This window comes from Mustela nivalis, assembly GCF_964662115.1.
Source record: "Mustela nivalis genome assembly, chromosome: 8".
Lineage (NCBI taxonomy): Eukaryota > Metazoa > Chordata > Mammalia > Carnivora > Mustelidae > Mustela > Mustela nivalis.
This window is the reverse complement of record NC_139027.1, coordinates 33,856,233-33,865,530: the sequence shown is the minus strand read 5'-3', so window position 1 is coordinate 33,865,530 and position 9,298 is coordinate 33,856,233. Positions and strand designations below refer to the sequence as shown.

General features: G+C 51.0%; 1 long non-coding RNA gene across 1 annotated transcript; it reads right to left on the bottom strand.

The window, feature by feature from the left end:
* Window positions 1-7,021: 7,021 nt before the first annotated feature.
* LOC309870836 lies at window positions 7,022-8,665 on the bottom strand. The gene is made up of 3 exons (XR_014314838.1): window positions 8,542-8,665; window positions 8,247-8,405; window positions 7,022-8,081 (listed from the first exon to the last, which is right to left on the bottom strand). It is a non-coding gene; the product is annotated as an uncharacterized lncRNA (long non-coding RNA).
* Between the last annotated feature and the right edge of the window lie 633 nt (window positions 8,666-9,298).

The following is a 9,298-nucleotide window of genomic DNA, read 5'->3' as shown; positions in this document are numbered from 1 at the left end:
TCCTTTATAGTTGTGTTTTTTAAAATGACAGCCTTAATTGGAATATAATTCACACACCATAGAACTCAACTATTTCATTTTATCTTTTTTTTTTTTTAAACGATTTATTTATTTTAGGGAGAGTGTGTACGCATGGGTGAGGAAGGGCGGAGGGAGAGGGACAGAGCAGCTCAAGCAGACCCTCTGCTCAGTGCAGAGTCCCCATCCGGGGCTCGATCTCCCCACCCTGAGAGTTGACCCAAGCTGAACTTGAAAGTTAGACGTTCAACTGACGTGGCCCCCCCCCAGGTGCCCCTACAATTCACCTATTTAAAGTGTATAGTTCAGTGGTTTTTACTGTATACAGAGTCGTGCAACCATCACCACAATCACTTTTAAAACATCTCCTTACCCTAAGAGAAGGTTCTGTCCTGTTACGTCATTTCCCCTCCCCCACCCCACTCCCAGCCTTAGCAACCACCGATCTATTTTCTCTTTCTCTGTATTTGGCTTCTCTGGGCATTTCCTGTGAATATAATCATTTGACACGTGATCGTCTGAGACTGGCTTCTCCCTGTAATGAGTTTGAGGTTCAGCCATGTTGTAGCACTTGTCATGTGTCAGTGCTTCATTCCTTTTTATGGCTGATGCGACTTCATTGTATCGATAGGCCACATTTTGTTTATCCTTTCATCGGTTGATGGACATGTGGGTTATTTCCACTTTTTGACTACTATGAATATGCTATTAATGCTTCAATGGACATTGGTGTACGGGTTTTTGAATGGGCCTGTGTTTTCATTTCTCTCACGTATGTACGTAGGATATACCCGCGAGTGGAATTGCTGGGTCATGTAGTGACTGTTTAATTTCTGGAGGAATTGGCCAGACTTCCCAAATCAGCTTTACCATTTTATATTCCTGCCAGCAGTGATTTTATTTATTTATTTGACAGAGAGGGAGACAGTAAGAGAGGGAACACAAGCAGGGGGAGTGGGAGAGGGAGAAGCAGGCTTCCCTCGGAGCAAGGAGCTCGATGCAGGGCTTAATCTCGGGACCCTGGGATCACGACCTGAGCTGAAGGCAGATGCTTAACGACTGAGCCACCCAGGTGCCCCATGCTAACTGACTTTTGTTTTTGTTTTCGGTCCAGAAGCCACTCGAGGATCAAATGTTGTATTTAATTCCCGTGTCCTGTTAGCTTTTTTAAATCCAGAATAGTCCCCACTGTTGTTCATTGAAGAGTTTGAAGAGTTCAGGGCAGTGTTTTGCAGAACATCCTTCAACTTGGATTCGTCTTACTGTCTCCTTATGATTGGATTGAGGTTAAACATATTTGTCAGAAATTCATATATGATGGGGTATTCTCAGCTTGATACCAGATTGTCCTGTTATTAACAATTTGAAGGTAGGGTAGCTTTATTCAGCTGTTGTCTGCCGGATTTCTCCCTTATAAGATACCCTTTCCCCTTTGGAATAAATAAGTGATCTGTGGGGTGGTATTTGAGACTGGGAACATCCCATCGTTAGTTTACACGCAGTGTCGTAGTCATTGGTGATTCTTGCCTGAAGCATTTAATACTAAGGTAGTTGTAAAAATGTGATTCTCTGTTCTTTCTTTCTGCGTTGTTGACATTTCCCTGTGAAGATGAGCTCTCCTCTCCTCTTCCAGAGTCTAGTGTGATTTCCTGACATTGGAATGATCACCGTCTCTGTCAACATTCATTCCTGCGCTTCAGTACACCCCAGATTTGGCTTCTGTGTCATGTCGACGCGCCCCGTCAAATGAGTCTCTGCCTCATTTTTCTGAATTATCCCACCTTATGAATACATCAGAATTTATTTAACTAGTCTCCTTTTGATGGGTATTTAGTCGTAAAGTTTTTGCTTTTATAAGCCCTGCTTTAATATATGATCTTCCCATGTCATCTTAAATGTTCTTGAATGTGTTTGTAGGGTAATTTCTAGAAGTGAGACTTACAACGCGAAGGGAATGTGTGTTTCTAGTGTTGATAGCTGGTCCTCACTGATAGAGACGGTGCTGGTGTGCATTCCTACTTAGCTGTGGTGAGGGTGCCGGTTCCTCCTCCCTTTTGCCAGCAGAATGCTCTATCAGACTTTTTATCTTTGCCATTCTGGTAAGTGGTAACATTTCTCTGGCTTCAGTTGTTTTTCTAGAGGCACCTGGGTGGCTCAGTCAGTTAACCATCTACCTTCAGCTCAGGTCATGTTCCCAGGGTTCTGGGATCGAGTCCCACATCAGGTTCCTTGCTCAACAGGGAGCTGCTTTTCCGTCTGCCTGCTCTGTCTGCAGCTCTTCCTGCTTGTGCGCGCTCGCTCACTCTCTCTCTCTCTCTCTCTCTCTGACAAATAAAATCTTAGAGAAAAAGATAAAATTTGGGGGTGGGTAAAAGTTTAGGTGGAAAAGTGAAGTGAGAATCAGTAAAAATTCAAGGAGAAATTTCTGTTACATAGACATTTGTGTTTTTAATGAGATGGAGGGAGGTGTCTAATTGCAGTGTTATTTATGTGCCACTGAATATGTTTATAATAGTGATGTAGTAGTTTACACCAATACCTGTCAGACACCCAAAACTGTACTCTTTGCAGCTATTTAAACATAACATCTAAAATTTTTCCTTGTAAGCTTATATATACAAAGGGGCGCACGTAGATTGTCAGAATTCTTTTCAGGTGCACAGGAGCGAGAAAGGTTGCAGATAGCTCCTTTGTACTTCTCCTTTCAAAGAAGTGCCCCCTCCTCTGTTCTGTCACCCAGATTCCCTTTCAGGGTCTGACTAGCTTTCCTTCTGCTGCGTAGCCTCTTGTCTGGTGTGGCTCTGATGTGAGGCCATCAGGGGCCTGGTGAAGGAAGTGGTGGCTTTAAACACCGGCTGACTTGGATTTGTATACTTTTCCTTCCCTTTGTGTGTGGAGCTCTAGGGAGGCTCCCTGGGCTTGTTTGGTGTTGAGGTTTCCATTCCCCAAGTCTTCCAGACTTTTCTTACAGTTGCAGATTATGCAAACCTCTTATTTTCTGACCTGTTGACCTTCATTAGTAGAGGTTACACCAGGGGCAACGATTCATTATTTAGAAATTGGGATACTACCTGCTCTCAGCAATTAATACATTTATTTGACATTTTGCCCATATTCTGGGTTGCATCACCTTTTTTTTTTTTTTTTTTTTTTTTTTTAAGATTTATTATTTATTTATTTTGCAGGGGAGCAGCAGGGAGAAGCAGGCTTTCCACTGAGCAGGGAGCGCGATGCGGGACTCAGTCCCAGGACCTGGGGATCATGACCTGAGCCAAAGGTGGACACTTAAAGACCGAGACACCCAGGCACCCCTGGGTTGCATCAGACTTTAATCTAGCCCCCCAAATTGCCCAAGTTGGGTATGGTTGGAAAGTGGGATTGTGTCCTCAATGCTCTTCTTGTCAAGGTCATTGGCCGTCTTTGGTTGTCCAAGGCTCCTCTGACCCAGGGTTATCGAGGACTTCTACTCATCCTCCTTCTACCAGCTGTTTCATTAGGGTGCAAACGCACATGCTCTTAGGTGCCAGGGACCCAAAGATGAGTCAGATGTCTTTGTACCAAGCACTGTGATTAAATTTAAGGGAACATCTTAAAATTTTTTAGGCCCTTTTCAGGGTCTCTGTTTCAGTGGCTTAGAGTTGATAAACCATATGACCAAGAAACTCTTGTTATGGAGGAATCCTGCCATTATCCCTCACCTGTTCCAATCTGCGTGCTCTGTGTGGTCAGAGGGGGTCTGGTGCTGTGGGACAGACTGCCCCGGCTGTGGCTTCTGTTCTGGGAAGCTTCTGGCACCTTGGCTATAGGTTGCCCCTGCTGTTGTGAAGGCATCAGCTGAGCCTTGCTCTTCTTACACGAGAGCAGCTGGGGTGGCTCAGCCACCTCCCAAGGTGCGGACAGGAGTGGGATGGGTCATTTGCTTTTTCTGGCATTGGCAACTGTCAGCTGTCACTTGCATGAGCTTGAATTGGGAACCGACCTTTGTGTGGTTCCGGGATGCAGGGGTGCCGTGCTGCCTCAGGACGTGTTGGCTGGGCAGATGCTGCTTTTGCTCAGGGTCTGGAATGGGTTAGAACCAATTTCCAAGGGAGTTGCTGCAAATACTAATGGAAACAGGGCAAGCAGAGTGTCTGGGAATGGCATTCTTTAGAGAATTTCCCCCCCCCCCCTCAAGTTCTGACAAAGCCCTCCTGGGACATCATGCCTTTCCTTGCCCATGACCTTGTCCATGACCTTGAGCTCTGTCATAGTCACTTGAGTGTACCTCAAGGCCCTGGCCCTTTCTTTATGCTGCCCTACAAGCATGAGCCAGATCAGCCAAGTGTAAATATCACGGTCTGGTGGAAGTCCGCTGATGCCCAGGCTGTGGCAAGTGCTGGGGTCGCCTCCCAGTCAGCAGCGGAAAAGGGCCAGGGCCTGGCTATCAGGTACAACTGAAAGAATCCGGGAGCTGGGTTTTGGAAGGCAGACTGGGGAGGGTGAGGCTGGGGCCAGGCTGAAGTGTGGGCAGCCACGTAGGCGATAGGAGCGTAGCCTGAGGGCACCTCCCCGCAGGTGGGCCATGCCAGGGCTCCTAACGGTCTCAGCATATCTCTGGAGTGGGGAGATGTGGGCAGAGGGCAGGAGGCAGAGGTGGGGGGCAGGGCGCACCTTGGACAGGGGTCTGCTGTCCCCAGCACTGGGGGGAAAAGCCAAGGAAGGGGGGGGTCTCGGCTTGGTTGCTCAGCTCAGCCCAAGGTGCTTTCCTCAGGTTATGGAATTGCCGGAGAGGGTGGGGGAAAGGTGGAGGAAGTTCCAGAATCGGTTAATACCTGTCAGGCTCCAAGCCCGTCTCCTACTTGCCCCCAGCTCTCCCCTGCTTAGGCCACAAAACCTCTGTGTTAGACCGCAGATTAATTTGAAAATTGAGTTGCAGCTGGATGAGTTGATGTCAACTTCAAAGTTCACTGGTGCTTAATTAAAGCCATCCAGAGACTAAACCTGCTCCCAGGAAATTATTCTGACCGAATAATTAAAGAGAATAAAGGTTAGATTTGTGTTTCCTGCGAAGTCTGTGTTGCATTCGGCATCTCCAAAACATGAATTCCATTAACCTTTCATGAACCAACATTAAATTGCTTTCAATTAGTTGTCATTCTAATTAAAGTAGAGTCACACAGAAGAGCCTTTGTTTATACATGGTGTCTGCTCGCTTTTCTCCTCTGGAATTATGTCCTCTTGAAGAAACGGTCATTTGGAAAATCGGTTTGTAACTTTGTGTCTGCCCATCCCTCCTTCAGTCAGGACCTGCCGAGCGAGCATCAGGAAGGACTGGGCGGGGGGAGGCAGGCCGTGGCAGCAGCCGAGGCCTGGGCTAAGTCTTCCCTGCGGGGGGCTGTAACGTGTTCCTGGACCGTGGGAGCCAAGGTTAAGGAATGGTGAGGTAGCCTGCCCAGGAGGGCTTGTGGCTTAGGAGGGGAGGGTGTGCCATTAAAGACTGAAGCGACAGCCCGACTCTGCTTGTGAGGACAGTCGTGTCTTAGGCTTCGTAGCCAGGGGTTTCTTGGTGCTGCCAGCCAACCCCAGCACCACTGCTGAGCTGGCCCTGGGAGTCTTGTGGCTTCCTTTCTTTCTTGAGTCCCTCGCTCCCTAGGCTGTGTCTGGCTCCTCACGAATTTTATGTGCATGTGGTTTTTGTTTGTTTTGTTTTCAAGATTTATTTTTAGAGAGAGAGAGAGAGAGAGAGCACAAGCAGGGGGAGGGGCAGGCAGAGGGAGAAGCAGACTCCCCACTGAGTAGGGAGCCCGACTTGGGACTAGATCCCAGGACCTTGGGATCATGACCTGAGCCGAAGGCAGGTGCTTAACTGACTGAGCTACCCAGGTGTCCCTGAGTTTTATGTTCTTAACCTTATGGCCCATCGGGTGTCTTGTCCTTTCCCACATGGCTTTTCAGTGAGCAGATCTGGGGTTGAGGATAGGCACTCTGCTTCCCTGTCAGACTGGGGACTTGTCCCATCTTTACCCACAGTGACCCTCAGCAGACTGTTCTCTAATTGCTCTGTGCCAGATGCTGTGTTGGGCAGTAGAGACCAGAGAGAGGGGACATTGTCTCTGGCCTCCAGGGCTCACAGAATGATGAGCTCACCAAAGTGGGACAGAACCATCTAGAGGCAGAGCCAGGGCCCAGGCGGGCAAGGGAAGGGAGCACTGTTTGAATTCATAGTGCGCACCTAGATGCTTTCCAGGAGATCATGGTGGAGAAGGAGTTTGGCCTGAGGGAAGAGCATGTGCGGCTGGACATGTGCGGGAAGAGATGGGGAGAGGAATGGCCAGACTCAGGACTGAAGAGGGAGGCTCAGGCCGGGTCACGAACAGCCTGTGTGTGTGATTCCAGTGATGACTCAGGGTGACGGAAGGGACGAGACTGCGGGTACACAGCACGGCATGTTTTGCTGGGGAGAAATGGGTTGTCGGTGAGGCCCCTGGACAAAAATTCTGGTACGCAGTTGGGTCTGGAGATAGACATTGGGGAGTGAGCCGGCTTCGGGAGCCGCGGAAAGCATAGTGTCTGCTCCGACGCTAGGGAGTGTATGTGCTCCAGCAGACAGACTGGGGGAACGGTCCCTGTCTCCAGAGTGGGTGGGGAGGGCAGGAGCCTGTGATGGCTCACAGGGGCGTAAGAGCAGGGGGGACATGACATTCTGTGGAAGAAGCCAGACACAACATACCGTATCGTTCCGTGTGTGTGAAAGTCACAACCAGGCAAAACTAATCCATGGTGACAGGGGCCAGAGTAGAGGTTATTCTTGTCAGGGAGTCCTGACAGGAAGAGGAGGGGGTCACAAGGCTGACTCCTGAGTGTTGGGAATGTTCCAGGTCTTCATCTGGGTGGTTGTACATATGTGTGCATGGCTACCGATACACTGAGGTTTGTTCTCCGTACTGTAAGTTATACAGATACAACAATCTTTTTTTTTTTTTCCAAGAGAGAGAGAGAGAGAGAGAGCGAGAGCGAGCGAGCACACGCGTTAGTGTGTGAGGGGGGTAGGTGGGCAGGGGCAGAGGGAGAAAATCTTCAGCGGACTCCTCGCCCAGCATGGAGCCCAACGTGGGGCTCGATCCCACAACCCCGAGATCATGACCTGAGCGGAAATCGAGAGCTTAACCTACTCTATCAGCCAGCTGCCCCACCTAACCACACTTTAAAAAAAGGAAGGCAGGCGGATGTAGACGGGAGGAAAAGTAATTTTTTCCATTCTTCGGACTTCGAGGCTGAGACTCCTGAAATAAAAGAGATTAGAGCAGAGTGTTTACCTCCTGGCTACACGGGAGATGCCCAGGGGGCAGTGAGCCCCTCCCCGAGGCAGCTTGGAGTTCAGGCTTCAGTACCTCTCGTAGGGAAAGGGGAGAGGAGCGAAAGGCTCTTGCGGAGAGTAAATGACTTTTAGGGAAGACGAAGGGGCCTTTAGAAGAACAGATGGAAGGTATGACAGTTGGTGACAAAGTTTGTCAGGGTGTGGCGTCCATTTCTGGTCTCCTCTCTTGTGTCGAGGATCAGGTTCCCCTGGCTGAAGCCTCTCGCAGGGAGGGGGGCTGGAGGCAGATCGGGGGCTTCCAGAAGCTCTCCCTGCATCTGCTGCTTTTCAGGGCCTATAGCTCCAAGGCCTCACTGTACCAGAGTGGCTTGTGTTGGGCGGCGTGTCCTGCCACACCTGCGAGGGAAGGTGGCGGGAAGGAGCGGGGGAGGCCGGAGGGAGCAGGAAGACTGCAGCCCGGGAGGGGGGGTCAGCAGAGGGCGGAAACCCCGGGGAGGATGATGTCCGGGTCACTCCCGCCACGGGCTGCTCCGCCATGACGCATGGGTGTGGTCGTGTCCTTGGAGGCCAACCTGTCTGTCCTCCTGGGTCTACCTGTGTGTGTCCCCAGCCCTGCGCAAGGGGCGCCGCAGAACAGAGCCCGGCAGGGAGGAGTGAAGATCCTCAGGTCGAAGCCCTTACCGAGAACCAGCCTGTGCCCCGTTCGCAGCTCCTGCCTGGGCCTCGCGGCGTCGGTGCCTTCCCGACTCCCCTCCCCGACAAATCCCTGTGTTTAAGTTTGATAATGCTTAATTAAAAAAGGTGATGAATAACTGTAATTTAATTTAAAAGGACTTTCTTCTATTTTAATGTGTGGGTTTCCCATAGAAACCACTTGAGCTGCGGCGGCCCTCGGTGGCAGCTTCATTACCAGAGCCATCTGCGGGCTCACCTGGTTTCCCAGACAATCTGTCGCGCTGCTCCTCGCTTCCAGGGCCAACGCGGTTCGTTGTGGTTGTGGTGGCGGCTCCAGCCAGCCCTCCGGAGAGGACGGCCTTCCCCGGCTGGCGCTGACTCAGCGGCTCACGCTCCAGCTGTGGGAGTGCTGGGCCTTCCCCAGCAGGTAGGGGCAGAGCCCGAGCTACGCGGGGTGCACCTCCCCGCACTCCCCCTGCTCTGCTCCTCTGGGGGGCAAGGCGGGCGGGGGGGGGGGGTGCTTGGGGCAGCACGAGAGTACCTACATTTACCCGAGACCACAGTGGAAAATGGCTTTCTTGGGCCAGCTTAGTTTTTTCTTTTTCAGATTCCTCCCTTGCCCCCAAGGAAGGGCTGCCCCAGTGCGCCAAGGGAACAGGACTGATCTTCTCGGTGCTCCCAGGGTCCCACGAGGACTGAGTCTTAACACATTCTTCCAGGAAGGAGGGGGTCTTGCTCAGCTCAGAATGAATTCATCTTCTAAATGAAAATGTCAAAGCCTGGCAAACATTCCTGCTAATGATTCTGGCGATGAGGTATTCGTGGGCAGCAAATAGTGGGCCACGTGAAAATGGATTTTGCCAAGGAAGCCGGGGCCTGTCAGTCTCCTGGGAGCAGGTCTGATAACCTAATCTCCGTTCTGCAGCGGGGCCTGGCTGAGGAGTGGGATTCTTTCTCTCGTCATTTTATTACTTCCGAACAGGGACCCGTTTCAGCCCCAGCGCTGGAGGGCAGGCAGCAGCGGCTTCCGGAGAGGGTTTCCAAGAAAGGGAGTTTCCAAACCAGTTAGAAGCAAAGCCAGCCAGAAGCAAGGGGGTGGGGGGGGGGGTATGGGGTGTGTGTGTGTGTGTGTGTGTCTGCCCGTGCCCATGTGTGCTTGCAAAATGGCCCATCCAAGGAGGGTGGAACCCCAAGGGCCATCTTGCCCTGGTGGGTGTTGTCGGAGGGGCACTCCAGCTGGTGAAGCCTCAGGGCTCCCAGGTTGGCTCTTTTCCCTGCTGTCACCGATGCTGAGCGTTACAGCCACAC